The following is a 25,419-nucleotide window of genomic DNA, read 5'->3' as shown; positions in this document are numbered from 1 at the left end:
TTATAGTTCAAAAATTACTATTGCATTTATAAAAACATAATTGTACACTAAAGTAAACATTTTCAACAATGTGTAAACTTTGTTTTCAACATACACGGTTTTTATTCACTGTAGTTTTGTATTTCAAAAAAGTATTTACTATATGTTTAGCCTGCATACCTGACAGCTTGTGACAGTCCCCACAGGACACGTTTCTGCACTTTCCCTGCATGAGCTCATACCTCACACTGCATTTTGATAGCCTCTCCAGGTGAACACTTTTACTCTACGAAAATACAGCATTGCAATAAATGCTCCTCCGCTGATAATGTTCATGAATCATTATTTTGGTGGATGTGCTGCACTATTGCTCTCTGTACTGCAGTAGCATCGCGTATTGATCAGTACAGTAAAAGCACTCGGTGCCATTTGGACCTGCGTTTCACTCACAGTATTTTCACAGCACTGGCACAAACCCACAAATGATCTGTCATTGCCAGTATCACTGATGCCCCTGAATCAGTCATATTCATATACACGGCATTTCCAAAACGAGCTCTCTTCAGTCTCCGTTTCCAATCCATGTTTATTTGTGGGTAATCACTGTATCCACTCAATCTGAGTACAGTTGTAAGAAGACACCTGTAATGCTGTACAATGCGTGTGTTTTTCAAGCACATGAAAGACTGTAGACAGGTAGAGATCGCCACTGGAGCACCAGACTGACTCTGTTGTAAAGAGCAGGCAGGATTATGCATTATATTTGAGTTATTATGTATTTAAATGACCGGTCAAAATAACCAGATTTTGGCTATTCTAGGTAAATGTGTTAATAACTTATTTATTTTTGCATTTATGCAGCTAAAACGCTGTAGTCATGTTTAATACATATATTTAGGAAAAGTCACGAACGGGTATGCACAGTGTATTTAGGAACACAGAGTAATTCAAATTTTAATAACCAAATCGGTCAAATTGACCGGATCAGCGCTTCTAGTGTTAAAGGATCTGCTGCTAACGTCTTGGTTCCAGATACCACAGCACACCTTCAGAGGCCTAGTGGAGTCCATGCCTCGATGGGTCAGGGCTGTTTTGGCTGCAAAATGGTGACCTACACAATATTAGGCAGGTGGTCATAATGTCATGGCTGATTGGTGCATATGCTATTGTTATGCCTGTGCGGACAGAGGTGAAGGATCCATTAGCAAGGATGAAGACAAGGTCAGGAAACAGGTGGAAGGTCTGGGACCAGCAAACACTATTTCAGAGGTAATCCGTAAATCGAGGTCAAGAGACTAGCAGGAGGTCAGGCGATCAAGCAAACTAGACAAGAGAGGTAATTTAATAGGCAAGGTAGAAGGCAAAGCAAGGGTCAAAAGTAGAAGTTACACACTGGGAGTAAAGCTCAGAAATGTTGCTATGTTTGACAGACAAGACTGCGAAGAAGTTAACAAACAGAGGGGTATATATATATATATATATACTAGGGAAGGGGATAGGTAGACAGGTGTGAGTGAAATGATTAGGAGAGATTGTGCAAGTATTCAATGATGAGGTGTGGGGTGGGGGAAACAAAACCAGAGAAGGTGATATTAGAGCTGCAGTGTTGGAGACTTCTAAGAGACACACCCTGCCTTCCCTTGAGTACAAGTTTTTGTTTGGATTTTATCTCATATTTACATACAGTCTCTCCCCAATTATCTTCTCCACAATTGGCTGACAGATGTCTCTTGTTGGTCAAGTGTTTGTTGTTGGGTAATTAGGCACTCATATAAGCTTTGAACATCCTATCAATCTGTCTCGCTTTGACTTCTGTGTTTGGAGTCCATAGTTGATAGTCTAAATGAAAACCAAATAACTTTCTTTCAAAAAACAATCTGGCAATTTTGAACCTGAAAGATAATAAAAACTCAATACAAAATCATAACACAGAAATTGGGCATACCAAAATCAACAATTTGGAATATTCTGAAGTAGAAAGCAAGCACAGGTATAATTTTCAAATCAACCAAGACAAGGTTGGCCAAGAAAACATCTGCAGAAACCTTATCAGAGCTGTCAAGGAAAACCCTAAAACAACTGCCAGTGAAATCACCAGAGTGCAGGGGTGAATGTATCAAATCTACAATGCACAGGAGATTGAGACAGCAGAAGTACAAAGGCTAAACTGCAAGATTATTAATAAACTTTATGTCTAAAACAAAAAGGGAGTAATAGAAATAGCAGAACATCAGAACGTATCACAGTGTTTAGTTATCTAGCTTGTTTTAATAATATAAAGATCATTCACAAAAAAAAAAAAAAATCACCTTTTTTTCCTGAAGCATTTGCCTAATTACATTAGCCTGGAATTTCAGACAAATATCAGGTCTGCAAATATAAATCTAGGAACTATTTATTTAACATTTATACATGCAGATCGAAAGGTGTGGGGGTTGGGGGGGACAGCAGCATGCAGTCTGAATATCACAGGGCATTTTATTCGAGCCAGAGTTCCTATCTCCTCATCCCTCTGTCACATAAGAACATAAGAAAGTTCACAAACAAGAGGAGGCCATTCGATCCATCATGCTCGTTTGGTGTTCATTAATAACTGAGTGATCCAAGGATAGTATCCAGTCTGACTTTAAATGTTCCAAAATGTTCAGCTTCACCACATAACTGGGTAGTTTGTTCCAGATTGTGACGACTCTCTGTGTGAAGAAGTATCTCCTGTTTTTCGTTTTGAATGCCTTGAGGCCTAATTTCCATTTGTGTCCCCGGGTGCGTGTGTCCCTGCTGATCTGGAAAAGCTCCTCTGGTTTGATGTCGTTGATGCCTTTCATGATTTTGAAGACTTGGATCAAGTCCCCACGTAGTCTCCTCTGTTCCAGGGTGAAAAGGTTCAGTTCCCTCAGTCTCTCCGAGTAGGACATTCCCTTCAGACCTGGAATAAGTCTGATCACGTGCTTAAGTTAATGCTGGTATGTTTAAAATTATAGTATTAATTACTAATTTTTAGGAATGAACAGTTAGCAATTATAGTTTTTTAAGCTTTCTTTTTAAAACAAGAAGTCGTACAAATATTGTAAAATACTTGAATTTCAGAGGTTTTCAACTTTTCAAAACATAAAATGGTCACACTTTACAGTAATATTGGCAAATTCCTCAATATTAAAATTATGAATACTACCACAATAACATCTGAATATCTCATACACTTCCTCTGAGTTCTGATGTTGATTACATACACATAACATTATGACCACTGACAGGTGATGTGAATAACACTGATAATCTCGTTATCATGGCACCTGTCAGTGGGTGGGATATGAACATTTTGTCCTCAAAGTTGATGTGTTAGAAGCAGGAAAAATGGGCAAGCGTAAGGATCTGAGCGACTTTGACAAGGGCCAAATTGTGATGGCTAGACGACTGGGTCAGAGCATCTCCAAAACTGCAGCTCTTGTGGGGTGTTCCCGGTCTGCAGTGGTCAGTACCTATAAAAAGTGGTCCAAGGAAGGAAAAGCGGTGAACCGGCGACAGGGTCATGGGCAGCCAAGGCTCACTGATGTACGTGGGGAGCAAAGGCTGGCCCGTGTGGTCCGATCCAACAGATGAGCTACTGTAGCTCAAATTACTGAAAAAGTTAATGCTGGTTCTGATAGAAAGGTGTCAGAACACACAGTGCATCGAAGTTTGTCGCGTATGGGGCTGCGTAGCCGTAGACCAGTCAGGGTGCCCATGCTGACCCTTGTCCACTGCTGGAAGTGTCTACAATGGGCACATGAGCATCAGAACTGGACCACGGAGCAATGGAAGAAGGTGGCCTGGTCTGGTGAATCACGAGTTCAAGGTGTTGACTTGGCCTGCAAATTCCCCAGATCTCAATCCAATTGAGCATGTGTGGGATGTGCTAGGCAAACAAGTCCGATCCATGGAGGCCTGACCTCGCAACTTACAGGACCTAAAGGATCTGCTACTAACGTCTTGGTGCCAGATACCACAGCACACCTTCAGAGGTCTAGTGGAGTCCATGCCTTGACGGGTCAGGGCTGTTTTGGTGGCAAAAGGGGGATCTACACAATATTAGGCAGGTGGTCATAATGTTATGGCTGATCGGTGTATATCACAGTTAAATATCAGGTCAGGCAATTTTGTGGATATAAAAACACTTTATATTACATTTTATTGTTACATGACTTTGATCTTTGAATATTAAGGGTCCAGATCATACTTTTTGTAATGTCAAATTTTATGCAAATAGGTACAAATCTGATGACGAAATGCAGTACCTTAATGTCCTGATGTTGTGATTTATTTGTGAAAACTATAATATCACTACAGTAACACATAATTGTTGACATTGTAGTCAGGATGCAATAATAGTCTGCTACTTTTCAAATAAAAAAGGTTGTGAATCTTTAAATTAAAAATATTATATCTATTAATGAAATTTGTTTGTGAAAGTGGAAGATCCAGGTTTTCAGATACAATCATGTTAGTTTATTTCTGTTAGTCCACCATGCTTTACAGTTTGGATGGTGTTGAGTGGGTGATGTACTGTGTTGAATTTAGACTAAAAGGTTCATTTTGTGTCTCATCTGACAACAACACCTTCAACCACATGTCTGCAATGACCCTGAGTTCAGACAGGTGAACACAGCTAGGGCTCAGCAGCCAGTCATTGCATAGTTGGGAATAGGCTTGCAAACAAGGGTTGGGGTTTAAGCTTATACACGTTGTGATGCTTTGTGCAGTGTGGGACGGGTGTGTCCGTGGATCTGGGTTGAAATCCATTGACAAGTTCCTTTGCGGGGGAGCCAGATACTGGGTTTAACTTTAGAATGGTAGAAAACAAAGAAATAACACCTAGCCATTGTTGGATTGATTGGGTCATTTCCAGTCAATCATCTGTACTCTCTGTAGTGCTATTAAAAAGCTTGCCTTTGGCCTCCTGCACTTCCCCATAGGTACAATGCAATGACTCACTGCAGGGGTTATTTCTGTGGTATGAATGAACACATTATGATTTTCCAGCTGTTATTATAAAAGTGTTACTAACAATAAGTAGTTGAAATTGAGAAGCAGAAACTAAAGACAGAAGTATGCAATTATTATTTTTGCTTTTTTATTTGTGCAGTGGCTGACGTTTAGGACATACATGTCTTTGAATAATATCCTAGTTCTTTTTCTCCCTATTCTACACTTGTGGATGGTCCCATAGGGGACACCCACCTACCTAAGGATGACGGGGGGCATTGGCGGTAACAAGTTGTGAGAGCGGGGGGGGTGGGGGGTGTTGGATTTTGCCGCGGACCCCCTACAACTCTCTAGCATACCCCAGTTTGAGAACCGTTGTCATAGGGCAATGCATACACAATTCTATTGAATCCTGGTCTCATCAACCACTTCTCTCATAACTAGTCTCAATATTGATCAGAATGTCTTTAGCCTGTAGAGTAGTAAGGGAGCTTTCATTATAAAATACAGAAAAGCGTGCATGCTATCACTCCACTGTATAGACTCCATTTTCCACTTGCAGGCTGTTTATTATTCCACTAGCTGTGGTTATGTGATTATCGCCAATCAATGGGAGAGTAGCTTATACATGCTACTTGTGACTCTTTGCTTTTAACTTTGAATTATTCCCATGTGATACTTAAAAATAGCAATAACATAGGCTCCTGAGTGGCCAACCGGTTAAAGCCTCCTCTCTGAATGAAGCAGACAAACACCTGGGGCCGGTTGCACAAAAGGTCTTAAATGCTTTTAAGACCAATTTTTAGGTCTTTGACTTAAATTTAAGCCCAAAATAAATAGGCCTGTTGCACAAAAAACTTAAAATCAGTTTGGTCTTAAATTGAAGTCATTTTTTAAGCCTACCCTACACCAGGCTTAAATGGGGAAAAGGTATCTCTTGCTATAGAAACTGACATGGCAGCACACTTGCCAGGTAATTAAGATTTTTTATATGAAATGGCATACATACAAAGTAATGGAAGTTTAACTAATAATAGTTGCAACTAATTTGACACTGAAATGTTTAATTTAATTAAAAAAAACTGTATTAATACTTTAGGTGAAATATTACAAATCTATTATCTAGTATCTATTATAAAGAATGACAACTGTATTTACAACCAACAACTCTTAATAAATTACAATAATAATTTTCTTCTTCCCCATTTAACTCGAATCCTGCCATTTATAACTTTAACATTTTGATTTCTAGATCAAGTTTTTCCCTCTACAACAAAAGATTTCCCTTCTGTAGTTCCAACAATTCAATGTAAAGGTCCTCTCTTTGAACCTAGTTTTTATTTTTTTAGTTTGAATGGGGCAGACATCTTCAGAATCTTATTATTAGTATTATTAAATATGTAAATGTCCTGTTGTTATGCTGTAAAATAAGCAATAATATGCTCAACTATTGCAAGTTTTTCATTTTCGGTGAAATTTGTATTTTTTACTTTACAAGCAGCCATTTTGTTTTATTCGTTCTTCACAAAAATAGTAAGACCACACTTTGCTGCTTAGCAACATCAGGTAAGCCAGGGCTAACGTAAGACCCGTGGGGTTTTGTTTCTTGCAACAGTCTTATCGTCTTATGTAAGTCCAATTTAACAGGACTTAGACTAAGGCTAACACTTAAAATAGACCACAAAGAATTCCTACCACTCTTGGGGAACAGCACGTTACAGTATGATGCTGCCACCACCATGCTTCACGGTAGGGATGGTGTTCTCAGGATGTGCGGTGTTAGGTTTGTGCCAAACGTAGCACTTAGTGTTTAGGCCAAAAATCTTTCGGTCTCATCATACCATAGAATCTTCCTAAACTTGGTCTCAATCTCCCACATCTCTTCTGACAAACTCTAGCTGAGATTTGATGTGATTTTTTTTTTTCAACAATGGCTTTCATTTTGCCACTCTCCCATAAAGCCCACTTTTGTGACGGACCCGGGCTATTGTTGCAGTATGCACAGTGTCTCCCAGCTCAGCTGTGGAAGACAGCAGTTCCTTTAGAGTTGCCATAGGCCTCTTGGTGGTCTCCCTGACTAGTGCCCTACTTTCCTGATTCACAGCCATATTCTCTTAATTTCTTAATAATGGACTTTACTGTGCTCCGGGGTAAATTTAATGCCTTGGAAGTGTTACATCCTACCCCTAATTGGTGCTTTTGAAGAACCTTATTCGGGATTTGCATTGAATGTTCCTTTGTCTTCATGATGTAGTTTTGTTTGGAGTTGAAATAACCAACTGTGGGACCTCCCAGAGACCGGTGTAATTAACTTGAAATCATGTGACACACCTTAATTGCACAGAGGTGGACTCCATTCAAGTAATTTACATAACTTCTAAAGACAATTGGTTTCACCACAGCTCAGTCAGGTGTGTCATAGCAAAGGGGGTGATTTGTAATTAATTTAGATTTTAAATTTAATACAGATATTTTTCACTTTGACATTATGGACATTTTCTATGTTCATCAGTGGTAAAAACGCCTGATTAAATCCATTCTGATTTCATGTTGTAACACAATGAAATATGGAACAGTCCAATGGGGGTAATACTTTTGAGAACCACTGTACATTAAGCTTAAAGACACATATACTATGTTGAGTTTGTGCACAAAACTTGTTAGCTTACTACTATCAGTCTTTGTCCATGGCACATAGGATAAAGCACAGATTTACAATAAACTCAGCTGTCTTTGAAACATTTTTCCCATGAACTGAAAATAAATGTTAATTAATAAACTCCCATTGCACAGAAGTAATTTATTTTAACACTCAGAACTGGTTGCATTGCCATAAGGAAGAAGAAATGCAGCAGTGTAATTTAAAATCACAATGTGTAACATAAGAAAAAAAAAAAAAAAACGCTTGAGTAATGTGTTGCCTAAACATTTATTATATTGCAAAGGTGCAAAAAATATTCAATTAGAAGAAAAATAATATGTTGAATGCTTTAACACTTTGACATAGTGTTTGTGATCTGCAACACAATATTTCACTTTTCAATTATTAACTTGTTTCTTAAAGGATTGTTGGACCATTTGAGTAGATATCCATTGTGCTAAAGCCAGAGCTTGGTGATTTGAATGCTCTTTTAAAACAACAAATCAATCCGCATCATCAGACATTTTGTGATGGTTAATGGTTTTAACATGGTAATAATGCAATTTGACAATGTCCTTTGCCTTTGGTCTCAGTTCATACAGCTACATATTCTTAATTTGCCTTCAGCTTTGTAGCAAGATGGGTGACATAATTATACACTCCACATTTTTCATTCATAAATTCATAAATGTCTATAATGTACTTACAAAAAGGATGTTTTACAGTTTTGTTTTAATATAGATTTCAATATATGACTCACACATGCACATGCATCTTCTGCAACGTGCACTATCAAGCCACCCATTTCATTTCCTACTGTCGGTCGACAAACAGCCACTGATCTCACAGATGCCTGGTCTGCTCCCGGTAAGGAGTCACTAGTGTCCAACATGTTTTGAAATCTGTGGCCGATTCAAGCCGAGGAGTGCAGAGTTACAGCAAATCATCAACAGAGTGTTGCAGCAAACTGGGCAGAGAAAGGGGGTGGTAATATTTGAAAAACATCAGCAGCATTCAGAAAAAGGCATTACTGCAACCAGGAGAGAGACGGAAAAACACTGACACATTCCACAGAAAACAGCAGCAAGTATTAAGAATATGTGTGGCGGAAATAGATGTTTTCCGAGGCGCTTGAGTTGAATTCCATCTTATGCTGTTTTGTATGGATACATAATTCCATGCACATAATACACATTTTGTGCCACAAAATTAACAATATATGTAATTAATTTTGTGGACTAAATGATGAAAGATTGGTTTCATTTCGTCCATGAAATGAAATGCAACAGTTACATTTTGTGCATGAAATGTATTTTTCCTTACATCATTTCATGGACATAATGCATACATATAACTGTATAACACCAAGTCAATTAAACTTGAAAACTTGCCTTGATCCAGGTCTGGGAGGAGATCCCCCAGGACTCCATCCACCGTCTCATCAGGAGCATGCCCAGACGTTGTCAGGAGTGCATACAGGCACATGGGGGCCATACACACTACTGAGTCACATTATGTTCCCTCTGATACTGGCTCCTCTCCTCCATAAAAACAGATAGCACACAGCTTCGGGGGTTGGAAAGACAGGAGGCAAGCCGGGAGGTGGGTGTGTTAAAAGGTGTTAATTCCCTCATTAACATGCAAATCAATGTATAACTTTTTTGAAATGCATTTTTCTGGATTTTTTTGTTGTTATTCTGTCTCTCACTGTTAAAATACACCTACCATTAAAATTATAGACTGATCATTTCTTTGTCAGTGGGCAAACATACAAAATCAGCAGGAGATCAAATACTTTTTTCCCTCACTGTATGCACAGCCCAAGGCAGATGGTATTGTTGGAAATGCCTGTCACAAAAGACTACGACGTAGCCCAGATTGTAACTAGCACTGGACTACAGGGATGAACTGGCACTGAAAGTGGAGGCTTTTAGCTTTCTTCTTTATATGTGTGTGAAAAATGTATTGGTTTATTGACATCACATTAAAATTGCTTTTAATTAATAGAAATTACCCTTTATAACACATATAACTCATGAAAATGCCCTTACCTTATGTTTAATGTCCGCTTCTTAAAAGTAATTTCTTATGCATTGAAAGTTAATAACCTGATACAAAATGGGTTTTTTTTTAATTCCCTGTATCAAAGACATTATGATATAGGCTCTGTCAATAATACGTAGTTTCATGCTACATGGAGAAAACCTAATCAACCATAATGCATGTTTATTAATTATGTTGCTGTTCCAAATGGTTATTTGAACTAATTATGTATTAGGAAAGGAACAGCTCTTTATGAGCCTTTATTTTTCCCCACTAATTTCTTCAGCACAATCTTTCATGTATAATACAATATAGATATTTTGCCATCCATGGGATCTCATTTACATAATTATTTCTGCACTTTAAAATAAATCATAGAAAAAAATCCAGAATCAGCCTTTTTAAATTTGAGCATATTTATTTTAAGTGTTAAGTAATTTTGTTGTCTGACACATTGTTAAACTTGGCAGGTTCTAAATGCTAACTAATCAAGCTCGCAGTTCCAAGCCTTGTCAGTAGAAATGAATAATTGGCATCTTTCAGAGTGCCAAGGTTCCAAAACGTTATTATATTTCAAATTTTCCTGCAAAATATCTTATTAATTTCTAATGAAGAAGACCTACATCTCCATTATAAAGGAATTTGTTTGGGTATTTTAATACTCACACAGTGGTAAATTTAAAATTAATTATGCATGAATTTGATGCATAAATTAAAGAGAGGGGGAAACTGAAAATCGCAGAAGCTATCAAAAGGACAATGTCAGAAATCGACGACGTGTGCAGAAGATGGGGAAATAAATGTTTATTTTCGGGTCAGTGGGAATGTTAATTAGAATACCATTTTTCCCTCATAGAAGATGGCATCTCAATGAGACTCTCCTATCAGTGCCATGTGTCTGATGCATTATAAATGACAGCTCTTCAGAATAAAGGACGCCTTCAATGACAGGCTGCCTGTAACAAAATTTCAATTCCTCTCTCACTCACTTCTACTTTCACCCCTTTTCTTCTTTTTTTTTTGATCAAGACTACATTATGTAATGTAAAAACATACGTCAAACATAATTATAATAACAATAACCTGACATCACGTTTTCAGATTTCACACTTTTTCCGATTTTAAAATTGACAAATTGGACATACCTTTTAGTCTATAAAGTGAATTAACTATTTAGAAGTGTTTTACTGAATATTATTAAAACATATATAGCATACTTTTATACAAGAACATAAGAACAAAATAACATAACAAATTACAATTATGTTAAAAAGAGAGGAGGTCATTTGAGGTCTTGTTTGGTAGCTGTTAACAGCTCTTACATGACTTGACATCATCAACATGGCTAGGGAGTTTGTTCTGGACCCCCACAACTCTCTGTGTAGAAACATTTTTGTTTTAGGTTCTGAATACATATGAACGTAGGTTCCACTTGCATCCCAGGATCCTTGTGTTATTGCTGATTATAAAAACGATTTGTGGAAGATTTTGAAGATCTGAATCAAGTTCCTATGCAATCTTGTAAAGAACAATGAAATGCCTAACTAGGGGAAAATAATGTCTTGGTTTGTTCTTGCAACCTTAGTATCCCAAATGATTTCCCCCCCCACTTTTCAACCCCAATTTGGAATCACCAGTTATTATTATTATTATTATTATTATTATTATTATTATTATTATTATTATTATTATTTATTAGCAGACACCCTTAGATGTCCTCCAATGCTTATGTTGTCAAAGCCATCTGCAGATAGAAGAGTTTTGAATTCTAAAGGCTTTAAATTTCACTCCCCCCCAAAAAAAAGGGAATGTGGACATTTACATATTTTTAATGCAAAGACAAAAAAGCTTTTACATTATGAGCTCTGTTACAGTCTCCCTCTCCAAACACCTACTCTAAACTCTGAAGCAACCTTGGAGACTGAGCAGCGTCAGTTCAATTGATTCGAGTCATAGCACCATTGTAGGATGTGCAGTAAACTTATTTTCCCATTCTACCCACCATTTTGGACACATCTGCACAGCCTCACTAGCATGACAAAGCTACTCCATGTAATAACCGGTTTCCCGACGCGACAAATGGCACGCCATATCAAGTTCAGAAGAATGATGTCACCGCAACAGGCACATACAAAACACACACAATGAGCTCTGTTCCCCTTTTACTGATTTGTTTTAGAACTATTTCTTCAATAATGTAATTAAATGTCTTATTCCTATTTAATCTTTAATTTTTTTATCCTGTATTACATTTTTTCTACTATCCTGTTATTTTATCTGCTATTTTATTTTTTAAATGAAGAATAGCAACGAGTCAAACTAATGAATATAGACTGTTGTGCATAAAAAGAGACACAAAAATTATTTTCAAATAAAAGAAATGAATTCCAGTCAAAACCACCTGCTGTGCATATGACTACTCTCCACACTTTCAAAAAGGTAATTTTCTTTTGTACATTTACTATTATTAATTAAATATTTTTTAGTTTATAACAAAATGTTTTAGATTATACATCGCATTCCAGTCATGAAAAAGCAATGCTCTGGCATCAGAGCTGAAATTAAAAAATAATAAATAATCTACTTAACGGTTTCAAATTTAATTTAATGTCAGATTTAAACATATATACACCAGCTCCAATGATCACATTTGAGGTCTTTCTACATGCCAGATGCACAATGGAAAAGTGAAGATTTACTGTTCCAAAACTCACATTCGTTTTTTCTTTATATCACTATTGCAGTGTATTTCAGTTTTTTGCTTTAAATGGTTTAGATGTAAAAACTTATTTTACCATGCACCTGTCATTGACTGGGCACACCTAAAGCTAAACAGCAGGTCATAACATCTCCTAAATACTTGCAGATTGTATCCTGTAGACAGACCAAGTAGTGCTATGCCAAGCACTATGCTACAAAATATGTGAACATACAACTGCAGCTGTAGATCACATCAAAGTATATGATATTATATACTTTGATTTCCAGAAAGCTTTTGACAAGGTTCCACACCAAAGACTGATCCTAAAATTGGAAGTAGGTATTCACAGTAATTTAAATAGATGGATTATGAACTGGCTGATATATAGGAAACAAAGGGTGTCGATAAGAGGAGTTGCTTCTAACTGGAATGATGTGGAGTTCCACAGGGATCAGTATTAGGGCCTGTTCTTTTTCTAATCTATATTAATGATCTGGACTCTGAGATAGTTAGCAAACCTGTCAAATTTATTCAATGTGGACAAGTGCATGGTATTACATACAGGTAACAAAAATGTCCACTATAATTACACTATGGGAGGAATAGAACTGGAAAAAGTAACTCATGAGAATGACCTAGGAGTCTATGTGAACTCCTCACTTTCCCTATCCAAACAATGTGGGGAAGCAATAAAAAGGGCAAACAAAATGCTAGGATATATTGTCACAATTGTAGAATTTAAGACAAGGGAAGTAATGTTAAGACAATGCACTAGAGCTCATCTGGAATGCTGTGTACAGTTCTGGGCTCCACACTGCAAGAAAGTAATCGCTGCTCTAGAGGCAGTTTAGAGGAGAGCAACCAGACTTATTCCATGTTTGAAGGGAATATCCTACTCGGAGAGACGAAGGGACTGTACCTTTTCACCCTGGAACAGCGGAGACTACGTGGGGACTTGATTAAAGTCTTCAAAATAATGAATGGCATCAACCACATCAAACCAGAGGAGCTTTTCCAGATCTGCACACAGATCACACAGACCTGGGGACACAAATGGAAATTGGGCTTCAAGGCATTCAATACATAAAACAGGAGACACTTATTCACACAGAGAATTGTCACAATCTGGAACAAACTCCCCAGTGATGTGATTGAAGTTGACAATTTTGGAACATTCAAAAATAGACTGGATAGGATCCTTGGATCACTTAGTTATTAATGGACACCAAATGAGCATGATGGGTCAAATGGCCTCCTCTCATTTGTAAACTTTCTTATGTTCTCATATGTGTGTGTGTGTGTGTGTGTGTGTGTGTGTGTGTGTGTGTGTGTGTGTGTTTATTAATGTGCTCTGAAGTCCACATAGAAAGAAGGTTCTGTTTAGTTTAACTGAGAAGTAAAGAATATCTGCAGCAACTACAAAGGGGAGAGTCTTTCAGAAAGGCTTACATTATAACAGTTGGGTGTTTTTTTCTTTTTTAGAGACACCCAGGAATTGCTTTATTAGTCATAAACAGACCAGCATTTATTTTGCATGTGCCAGTTCTTTCTGTTTCACCCAGAAAGGGATTTTTTGGTCTGTGTGGTGAAAATAAAACTACTTACCAGACCTCTGCATTGTGTACACACAGTCTTTTGCATAACAGCTTGAGTTCTAATTGTTGTGAATTGGTTCTATGTATCCAATATATGACATATACAAAACATACTTCATTCGGTATAAGAGGAATCTGAGCTTAATACACCTACATGTGTTTATAGTCTGTAACTACTGCTAATCTTTTTCTTGTCCTTTTCAGTAAAAAATACAGAATCAAACCTGAAACTCAATAAAACTATAGTACTGTTGAGCAAACTGTCAACATAAGTAAAAACAAATACATAATGTTTTTGTACTTTATAATAGCCACACATATATGGCAGATGGAAGGCATAATATATATTTTTGATGACTGATCATTTTGAAATAGCAGCAGAAGTGCATTGGTGGAAGGAAACTTTGTAATTCAGGTTTATAGGCCTCCTGTTTCCTGGTGAAGCAAATTTATAGTGAGCTATCTCAATATCAGACTAATTATGCTAGGACTTTATGAACCGGTATTTAGTCTTAGCAGGCAGTTAAGCAGGACAGAGGATTAATTTTCACATCAGAAAGAAGCCACCTCCTGAATTGTTGAGAGAGTTTTGTTTAATAAAATATGTTTGTCACTAAATGCCTGGGTAAGACTGATTTAACCACATGAGCTGTACAGTAATGACAATAATGAAATGCAGGTGCACTACAATAGTGCTTAGATGATACAGAAGCTTCAGTTATGGTATGATCAGAGCTGGAATTAATTAGAAAAATGAAATAGATTTTCGATGTTAACTTTCTTTTTGTTGCCATATTTAAACATACTGCTGTGCAGATTACATCAATGGAGGCTGGACTTCAGCATTCAACAATGTGTCAGAGCACGATTAACAGAGGATTTTGTTTTTTTTAAGGGAAAGATCTACTCTTGTTTTTTTTTTACAGGTGACTGACAATACCTAAAATTAACAGTACACTACATAAGAAATCATATTGTGAGAAAATAATTACAATAATGCTAATAATAAATACAATGTCTTGTAAAAGTATTCAGACCCTCTCACAGTTTTCACATTTTGTTATTACACTTTGAAGTAGGAATTCATATGTGTTATATACACAACTGAATCCACACATTCAAATCAAAACTAAAAATATAAATTGAATATAAAATATTAAATAAAAATTGAAAAGTCATGAAAACCTAAATGAATTCAGGTGCAAAAATCACCTTACAGAGCCACACATTTCATTGAATGGCCTGTGTGCTGTGTGCAATAATCATGTTTCTCATTATTTCAGAATAAAAACAATTGTCTTTGTGAGGTTCCTTGGTCAGGAAATGAATTTCAAGCAAAGACTAAACCATGAAGACCAAGGAGCTTTCAAAGCAAGTCAGGGATAAAATATCTGAAAAGCACAGGTGAGGAGAAGTGTACAAAAAATAAAAAAATAGTTTCTGAATATCCCTGTGATCATAGTCTTCCCAGGAAATGGAAGGTGCATTGTGTCCCCCAGACACTGCCTAGATTTCACAATATGTTCAAATGCATCTTGCAGTCCAGATCTGGCCCACAGGCACATTACAAGCCATGGCTTACCCAGTTCTCCTTAGACTGAAAAAAATGTCACTAGAGGCAGGATTAAAATAAAATGTTAACACGATGTGAACATGCGGGAGCGTCACAGGAGGAAATCTCACAGTGTATTTTGCTGAATTAAATATTTTATTTTGTAAATTGCCCTGGATAAGGGCGTCTGCTAATAAATAAATAAATAAATAAAAATAATAATAATAGTTAATAATAATAGGTTAAATTGGGCTGGGGCCATCTGGGGCTGAGCCCCGGCACATAGTCTCATCTAAAAGATATGATTGAGGCAAAGTGAAGCTTACAGACTACTTCAAAAGGTAGGCTAGGTCTGTGTTAGTCACTACTGAGTCACTACTTAACTATTTAACCTGTTTGTTGCCACAGGGTGAGATTTGTGAAGCAAAAGCCTATGATTTTGAAACGTTTTTATTCTTGAACACTTTTCTGAACACTTTTCATTTTTTCTCAGGTATGCTTGCTTACTAGCATGTTCTAGCGCCTACAACTCCTGCTATTCTCGAGTCCGTTTCATATCATATGGTGTCAGGGGCGGACTGTTTTGTGTGTTGCGGGCCGGGTACCATGGACCACTCTGTGTTAGAAAGTCCAGGACCACTTTTTAGTCCCAGTCCACCCCTGTATTAAGTATTCAAACTATTTAATCATTTTTTGACGGACAAATGCCAACCTTTCTTATCCGATAAAATTTCATTTCTTGATATAAAAGTGCCAAACTGAATAGATGAGCTAATTCTGGTTTGTTGTTCCTCAGCATATTTTCAATCTGTTTAAATAATTTCAATGCAGAGTCGAGCAGAACAGGGCCGGTGTTGAGGGAGCAGCAGAGGAATTTGAACAGGAGAGAGGAGAGGAGGAGAGTGGATGGAACTAAGTGTGTTAAACTTGTGTAATGTAATGCTGTAGGATATAACTCAATTCCAGTTTAATTTTCCTAATAAAAAGACTGTGCTACTCTTAATATTTTGTATTTTTATTCTCTCCTTTAATGGTTACATCATTCCTATATTTGATACTGACACAAAGGAGAGGGCACATGCCTACAGAAAGATTTTATTGTCATCAGATGTAGCTTTGCACACTGCTAGCATCTAGAATGATTTTGATCAGCATTTTAGTGTTCATAGCAGAGGGCTCTCTCAACTTGTTATATTTTACAGTTTGTCAATTGATAAGATTTTGTAGACTTTGCATACACATGTGCACCCCTCGAAATCCTGAAACCACAGAGCCCCCCCACATAACAAATCCCACAAATAATAATAATAATAATAATAATAATAATAATAATAATAATAATAATAATAATAATAATAAAATATGAGCCAATCCAACTGCCCACTGAGCATGCTTCGTGTGTATGTGTGTGTGTGTGTGTGTGTGTGTGTGTGTGTGTGTGTGTAACAGTGCAGAACAGTACATTGGAAAAGTTAGTTATCACTTCCACTTTGTATACTGTGCCTGGGATTACATTTTCTTCCAATCCTATATGTACCAGCTACGCTGTGCAATTTTGCCTTTAGCAGATGTATTTTTTCTTGTTTGTTTGTTAGTTTGTTTGTTTTTAACTATTAGTGTAAATATTCACCCAGATAGTACAGCAGCACATCACGAATGTATGGACCGATGATGGTGTGGAGGAAAATAGAAATCATTTTGTGCTTCTGTCCTTTGTGTGCTGTGACCCTGGAGGTTTCTGGCAAGTAACTATTGATTTGCCTGCATTCTTTCCAATGAATTATGAAAACCTGTTCTTTTCTAACTTCTTAGTTACTCCTTTTTAGATTGCCAGCAACTTACATTCTCTACTTGTTTCTTATTAAAGTTGAATTGTATTCAAACCTATCTTTGTTATCAGCAAATGAATTGAACTGCACTGCACGGAATCCTCTGAACATGTCTGGGTTCAATTATAGATCAACAGAAAAACTAAGAATAACTAAACCACAAGGCATTCAATAAGTCATCTACATTCTTATTACTAATATTAATGGTCAATATTTACCACTTTTAAATAGTTATTAGAAGTTATTTTGTATTGTAAGTTACATTTGTGGCTAATTCAGTGTACTCTTAAAAAAAAAGTTTCTGTAGCATCTTCACACACTACATTTATATTTCATGAAACCAGCCGATTGAAGAAAAATACAATGGGAGGAAAATGTGAACACCATTCTGTTTTTCACTTCTGACAAATTACTTACATTTAAATCAATTCACTACATAATGAATAAACCAATTAGCTATATATTGTCATTTGAATTAACTTTAAAAAAAAGCCTATCATTGATTTTTTAAAAGTGTTATTTTGAAAGCATCCACAGTTAATGTATCATACATAAAACCTAGTACTTCAGAAAATTAAATAGTCCTACCTTTCAGTAAATGTAAATATTTTAATAAGTTGTGAAAGTGAACTTACTTTCCAGTGGGCTATTCAGTCAGAGGTAATCTGAGGAGATGGCTTCTCTCAATATGGTCTAAAGGAAGAGCTCTCGAGCACTTTAAAATAATGTAATGGAGATGGAAGGCAGCACCGCCCCGATTAATATGCAGCCAGCTCCGTAAGGGCTGCTGGGAGACTAGTGAAAGGACTGTAAAAAAGTTAATTAAGTTGTAATTGTTGCAAATTCATTAAGTTCTGTATTGTTTTGTACGGTTGTGTTGTTTATTTTCCCCGTGCTCTACATGTTTGTTTTCTGTTGGGTTTTCCCTCCCTGTGTTCAGATATTTGGGCTCTGAATAGCCCCAGCTTTTCTGTTATGTTAAGTTCAGTTCTTTCCACTGCTAGCCCTGCCTTTGTAAAGGCAGACAGTCCAAGTAGAAATAAAGAGCATGTTTACTGAAAATGATGTCTGACTCCTTGTTTTGGACACAGAATGGTTAGTAATGAGCCAAAACTGTTACAATAATGAAGCTGGGACACTTTTTGACTATCAAATGTATGTATTAATATTATACATAGGTATGATATTTTAAAGTTGTATAGGTCAATTTATTTAAAGAAAGTTGTATGGATAAAGCATCTATCAGCATTTAGATTAATCTCCCCGACTGTAACTGCTGTCCAACCATGCCAATCATAACCCGACATCGGCCATTACTTTATGTGGTTCTATGGTACAGATACACTGTAAGAAAGTATGCTTACATGGATTTCTACGCGGTATCTGGATGTGACAACAGTTAATGCTTAACTCAAAATCTACTGTTACGCGGATATATTTTAACAAGAATATGTATGCTAACTCAATATAAACAGATCTTGGCCTGCATTACCTTTGCCCTTCTGTTGGATATACCCCATCTGGAATAAGCTGTTTGTTCTCTGGTGAGTGCGTTTTCTCATTTTAAAATTGAAAGAAACACAGCCCACCTTTTTACACCTGTTTCGTGTAAAACTGTATAAACTGATGCCTAACATATTATGCATGGAAACATCCCTTTTATGTAGGATATAGGCTGAATATACATCACGTTGTAGTGAGTACAAGTGAGGTTTACTATTTACTCGATAGTAGCCTGCTTCTCCCACGAAAGATCTGGTATAAGAACGAAATATTTTTAAGACATAAAAGGGTTTTGAGAACAACAAACAAAAGCAATAGCAGAATAAATTAATGAGTGAATTAAACAAATAAGTCATGAACACATATGTAAAAAATTAACACATTGCTGAAAAAAACATAATATAAAACGAGTTTCAATATCAACATATTTTCTCTCTATGCACAAACAATAGGCAACATTTTGTTTATATGGATGTTGGGCGCAACACATTTATTATGTGCAGTGTACAAATTTAGTGTGGTTACTGTAAGCAATAAGTAGTTATTTGCACTGTACACAAAGAGCGGTAGGAGGCATGTAAATAAACCTATGGATCCCCACCTAAGCAAACCTATGCTGAATGGGCTGTGAGAGCATTTGCAGGTTATTTTCTCGCAGATATTTTCTTAATTTAATACAACAAAAATGTGACCACTCCCACTATATTGTTGGGCGGGATTAAATACAACTTTAACCAACTGCTAATAGCAAACCACAAAACTGTACATCATGGCGTTTAGTTAGTAGCATCTAACTAAAAATTTAATTGTGACAGTTGTGTAGTTTTCTAGCAGCGGCTGTGTGAAAGTTGTGTTTTATTCCCTTGCATTTTGCTGCGAGAAGGTAGTTTTGCGGCACAGATCATGTTAGACTTAATACCACGAAAGTTTAGCAGCGCGACATCCATTTGCAGACATGCCGCTAATGCTTCTGCAAACGACTCGCATTTTTTATTTAATCCTGCACTAGGTTTGTGTAAGTGAGGCACTCATAGGAGCTGTCCTAAGATGGAGTCTAAACTAACATAAGCTGGTGGGGAATGCCAAATATTTGTCCACTTTAAAACATATGATAGACAACTTGTTAGTACACTCTATGGTCCTCTAAATAAATCCCTAAACTAAGACAGATTGTGCTTAACACAGGAATGCATATATTATATTTTTTAAATAGACAGCTTTGGATGGAAATGCATACTGTTGTAGCACAGTGAGATGAAGAAATATGAGGAGAGTGTGAGTAAAGAAAATGGAGTTTGACTGAATGTATGACCAGCTCTACTAACCTGATTGATGTGCACTTATTCCTAGATGCAAACTCAGTCCTAGATTTATTGAAATGTATGGATCCTGTCTCTTTTAATTTGACACTGTTGTTTAACACTTATTTGCCATAACTAAAAGTTGTAGTCAACTCTGACTTCATTCATTTGAGTATCATTTAAAAAGAAACTGAATAATGTTAAATTACTGTACACATTTACCACATGTTTCACCAAGTCTAGTAAAGTAATGTCATCATATCAGGCTCATTGACACAATGAGCAGTGTTTTTCATACATACCTTACATGTACAATAAGACACACAAAATACTTAATTGTAACTCCACTATAGAATATTGGCTATTTCTTAGCCAAAAAGTGTTTTATATTATTACTATATTTATTTCAGACTAACAGTTTGAAAGTGTAGTTTCAGATTGATATTTACTAGTATAATGGAAAGTGATGGCACTAGCAAAAGTTGTTCTGGTTGCCAAGGTTATAATTAGGATCCTATTTTTTTATTTTACTTTTTAAAATTGCAATTAATTTATTATCCTGCAGATGTCTCAGTAAGCACCCAAGTTCAACTAAAACAAATACAAATATAGAAATTTAAAAATGTAATGTAATCAGAAAATGAGAAACAATTACACTGACTATATGTGTAAATTCAATAAACTGTCACGTTTAAAGAAAGTTTGAGATTGCTGTCCTTGTATATGTAGTCATCAGAAAAGCAGTTATATATATATATATATATATATATATATATATATATACACACACACTCACCTAAAGGATTATTAGGAACACCTGTGCAATTTTGAGCGTGGCATGGTTGTTGGTGCCAGACGGGCCGGTCTGAGTATTTCACAATCTGCTCAGTTACTGGGATTTTCACGCACAACCATTTCTAGGGTTTACAAAGAATGATGTGAAAAGGGAAAAACATCCAGTATGCGGCAGTCCTGTGGGCGAAAATGCCTTGTTGATGCTAGAGGTCAGAGGAGAATGGGCCGACTGATTCAAGCTGATAGAAGAGCAACTTTGACTGAAATAACCACTCGTTACAACCGAGGTATGCAGCAAAGCATTTGTGAAGCCACAACACGTACAACCTTGAGGCGGATGGGCTACAACAGCAGAAGACCCCACCGGGTACCACTCATCTCCACTACAAATAGGAAAAAGAGGCTACAATTTGCACAAGCTCACCAAAATTGGACAGTTGAAGACTGGAAAAATGTTGCCTGGTCTGATGAGTCTCGATTTCTGTTGAGACATTCAGATGGTAGAGTCAGAATTTGGCGTAAACAGAATGAGAACATGGATCCATCATGCCTTGTTACCACTGTGCAGGCTGGTGGTGGTGGTGTAATGGTGTGGGGGATGTTTTCTTGGCACACTTTAGGCCCCTTAGTGCCAATTGGGCATCGTTTAAATGCCATGGCCTACCTGAGCATTGTTTCTGACCATGTCCATCCCTTTATGACCACCATGTACCCATCCTCTGATGGCTACTTCCAGCAGGATAGTGCACCATGTCACAAAGGTCGAATCATTTCAAATTGGTTTCTTGAACATGACAATGAGTTCACTGTACTAAACTGGCCCCCACAGTCACCAGATCACCAGATATATATACACTCACCTAAAGGATTATTAGGAACACCATACTAATACTGTGTTTGACCCCCTTTCGCCTTCAGAACTGCCTTAATTCTACGTGGCATTGATTCAACAAGGTGCTGAAAGCATTCTTTAGAAATGTTGGCCCATATTGATAGGATAGCATCTTGCAGTTGATGGAGATTTGTGGGATGCACATCCAGGGCACGAAGCTCCCGTTCCACCACATCCCAAAGATGCTCTATTGGGTTGAGATCTGGTGACTGTGGGGGCCAGTTTAGTACAGTGAACTCATTGTCATGTTCAAGAAACCAATTTGAAATGATTCGACCTTGGTGACATGGTGCATTATCCTGCTGGAAGTAGCCATCAGAGGATGGGTACATGGTGGTCATAAAGGGATGGACATGGTCAGAAACAATGCTCAGGTAGGCCGTGGCATTTAAACGATGCCCAATTGGCACTAAGGGACCTAAAGTGTGCCAAGAAAACATCCCCCACACCATTACACCACCACCACCAGCCTGCACAGTGGTAACAAGGCATGATGGATCCATGTTCTCATTCTGTTTACGCCAAATTCTGACTCTACCATCTGAATGTCTCAACAGAAATCGAGACTCATCAGACCAGGCAACATTTTTCCAGTCTTCAACTGTCCAATTTTGGTGAGCTTGTGCAAATTGTAGCCTCTTTTTCCTATTTGTAGTGGAGATGAGTGGTACCCGGTGGGGTCTTCTGCTGTTGTAGCCCATCCGCCTCAAGGTTGTACGTGTTGTGGCTTCACAAATGCTTTGCTGCATACCTCGGTTGTAACGAGTGGTTATTTCAGTCAAAGTTGCTCTTCTATCAGCTTGAATCAGTCGGCCCATTCTCCTCTGACCTCTAGCATCAACAAGGCATTTTCGCCCACAGGACTGATGCATGCTGGATGTTTTTCCCTTTTCACACCATTCTTTGTAAACCCTAGAAATGATTGTGCGTGAAAATCCCAGTAACTGAGCAGATTGTGAAATACTCAGACCGGCCCGTCTGGCACCAACAACCATGCCACGCTCAAAATTGCTTAAATCACCTTTCTTTCCCATTCAGACATTCAGTTTGGAGTTCAGGAGATTGTCTTGACCAGGACCACACCCCTAAATGCATTGAAGCAACTGCCATGTGATTGGTTGGTTAGATAATTGCATTAATGAGAAATTGAACAGGTGTTCCTAATAATCCTTTAGGTGAGTGTATATATATATATAACAGTCAAGGTCCTAGACAGAAGCCCTTTGAAGCAAAAGGGTCTAAGACCCAAGTGTGGGGTGAAATATAAAGCAGATAGTAAAGTATAGGAAACAGCAAAGTTACAAGAGTCGTAGTTTACAAACAGGTAGGTTGTCAAAGATCAGGCAAACATGTAAGTATAGGGAATCCAAGAATAGTCAAAAAGAGTACAAGCAGAGGTCAAAAAACACAAAATCAGTAATAGGTAGTGATGTCAGACTCGACATACTGATTAAAATGTGCTTTGAATCATTTGAAGCATAGCGTTTCAAGACATTGCTCCGAAGTCTGTATCAAAATGACATGTAGGTTGAATGGGGCTTCATTATGTCATACTGTTTTGAAACATTTCAAATGTTTGACAGCGTTAGGGCATAGAGAAATGAAGCGCAAGCGGGTGATCAGGGATTAGAACATTCCGACCCAAAATGCACCTAAATCAAAGCTACAAAATCCTATATTTGATCCCTGATCTGTGATTGTCAGATACATGACATCAACTTTACGCCACTTTACGTGACCTTAAATTATGGTATTTGATGTGTTTTCATAGAGTTGCGGACATTGCAAGCGCTACATTGTGTCAGGTATTCTCAATGACACGTCCCCAAGTTCACCAGAAGTTTACACAATCACGCCCCTTGTTCTTTCCCAGTTCCCACTGATCGAATCCATTACTTGTACTTAATTGCTCCAGGCCCTTGCATCTCCATTCACCTGCTCCCTGTTAATGCTCGTCATCTCCCCTGTACTTATAGCCCCTGGTTTCCTGACTCTATTGTAAAGTGTTGTATTCCTTGTGTTGCACTACTGAGCGTTTCCCTGTTTAAGTACCACTGAGCTGTCGACCCTTGCTTTTCATTACCGACCACCGTCTCTTGCATTTCCCGTGACAGGCTTGTTCGCCCTGTGTTTGACCCTCCGCCCTTGCTTCTTGGACTTTCCAAATTGCTCTGTTTGCCCGTTTCCTGACCCTTGCCCATATCTGGATTTGTCTCCCATTCCACCTGGGTTCACTACCCTGGCAGTCTCCTGGCTACACACTACAAGGGCACACATTATTCTATTTGCATAACATTTATAACATGGAAGGAGCTAGAAAAAGACAGGTCTGTGGTTTGGGATCACTTTGAACTTGTTGAAGAAAAGCAAGTAAAATGCTTAATTTGCCTGCAATATCTGGCGTATTGTAACAATACAACGACAATGTAGCGACACCTCTGTTCAAAGCATCCTGACTTTTCGAGTGCCAGCACAGCACAATCTGGTGCTAAAGTAACTTGTACACAAGGTCACAATATCAGTGTAGACAACAGAACGGGGGAGACTCTGGGGGCTTTCACTTTGCGGCTTTGTGAATTGTTTTCCAGGTGGCGATGCTGTGGGACCAGTACCTCGCGGGATTAGTAGCTGGGCCCCTGAAGCAAGAGTTACAGTGGCGAGCCGGCGATGATGTTTGCCCAGGTCCGGAAAGAAGGACACGCCTTGGAGGTGGAAGGCTGGGGTGAGACTGGTGAGGTGTCAACCCAGGCGGTGGTGGTCCCGGCCCAAGAGAAGAACACACCCTCAAGTCCGACAGAATGGCGAGCAGTATTGCGGGCTGAACTAAAGGAAGACCTGAGGCAACAGGTACAAGAACTTAGTCGTGTGCTCCGAGAAGAGCTGGCGAGACCTGTTCCTGCAGAGGCCCCCGTACGGAGGGGTGTTTCAAGGACCGGCTCGAGGGGTGATGAGAGGTCCGGGCCCTGGGCAGAACCTCGCTGGACTGAACGTGGTCAGCCCATCTGCTTGAGGTGTGGACGAGAGGGGCATATGTGTCGACATTGCCCGCTACAGAATAGAGGCAAGGCGGCTTTAAAACAATAGGTTGCGTATGCAACCCCGGTTATCTGAGAAAAGAAGCACTGCCCAAAGGAGAGGGGGAGGGGGAGGGGTTTTCAGCGCACATCGCTGGAACGCATAGAAGACCTTTGTCTATCAAAGCTGCCATTGGCCCTTGTGCCCATCACTCAAACAGGACCCTTCCGCTTCCTGTTTGTATAAAAGGTGACATCTGCACAAGGACTTCCTCTTTTTGCCGGGAGCTCGAACTCCCGCGCGACCTCGCAACCCTTGGGCAGTGCTTCTTTTCTCAGATAACCGGGGTTGCATACGCAACCTATCGTTATCTTTCGAGTCAGAAGCACTGCCCAAGGGGTAGGGGTTACAGTATAACCAAACCGTCGCAAGGGAGGAGGCAGCGAACCGGCAAGAGAGCCTGCCCCGAGGCGAACCTACTAGGAGCCGTACCAACTCTATGATAGAACCACAGGGGCCCCTTGGGGCACATCTGGGCTGCCCAGATGCGAAGACCGCACTGGGAAGAAATAAGCAATGGTATATCCACGGGCAACATGTCCTTGTGCCTA

This window comes from Amia ocellicauda, chromosome 3 (assembly GCF_036373705.1).
Source record: "Amia ocellicauda isolate fAmiCal2 chromosome 3, fAmiCal2.hap1, whole genome shotgun sequence".
NCBI classification, from domain to species: Eukaryota; Metazoa; Chordata; class Actinopteri; order Amiiformes; family Amiidae; genus Amia; species Amia ocellicauda.
This window is presented reverse-complemented; position numbering follows the sequence as displayed.